Genomic DNA, 662 nt, shown 5'->3' on the forward strand with positions numbered 1-662 from the left:
AGTCAGCTGCGGCCTGGGCCGGGGTCCAGCCTGGGACCCGAGCCCAGCCTCCCCCTCCCACCAACCGTCTCCACCGACACGCGGCGGCGCCTGCACACGCGTCCAGGTCTGCAGGATGGAAGGGCTGCAGGTGGTACCCGGTCTCGGCAGCTGAGCTTTAAAAACCTGCTGCTTGTCATCTCCCTGAACCGGCTCCCGGATGTGGGGGGGTGCCAGGAGGGCGACGAGGGTGCAGGAGAAGGAGCCGGGGTGCACAGGGGCGCCCTCCACACACCACGGGGCCTCACGGGGCACTTCAGACCCCTCTCTGCTCAGAAGGCGCCTCTGGAAAAGGAAATCAGCCTCCCCGTCTGTCCTCCGGGCTGACTGGTACCGCGTCCCTGACTTGTCTTTGCAGAAGGAGACGTGTTTTTACTCTTTCCTGTTTCTAATAAACACCAGGCAGCCCGTCTCTGGGAAGGCGCTCTCGGCCTCGGGTGGGTTAACAGTTTTTAAGTACATTTGTAAACGGGATTATTGTTTTCTAAAGTACTGCTGGGCACTGGGATTAGTGGCCGCCATACCCGGGGGGCAGGAGGAGGCGGGAGGGGGTCCGCTGGTCCTTTGCATCCCCAGCTGGGCGGGCGGGCAGGCGGTGCAGGTGCTGGGAGAGGGAGGCCCCA

The sequence above is a fragment of the Myotis davidii genome, unplaced genomic scaffold, assembly GCF_000327345.1.
Source record: "Myotis davidii unplaced genomic scaffold, ASM32734v1 scaffold1745, whole genome shotgun sequence".
In the NCBI taxonomy this organism is placed as follows: Eukaryota; Metazoa; Chordata; class Mammalia; order Chiroptera; family Vespertilionidae; genus Myotis; species Myotis davidii.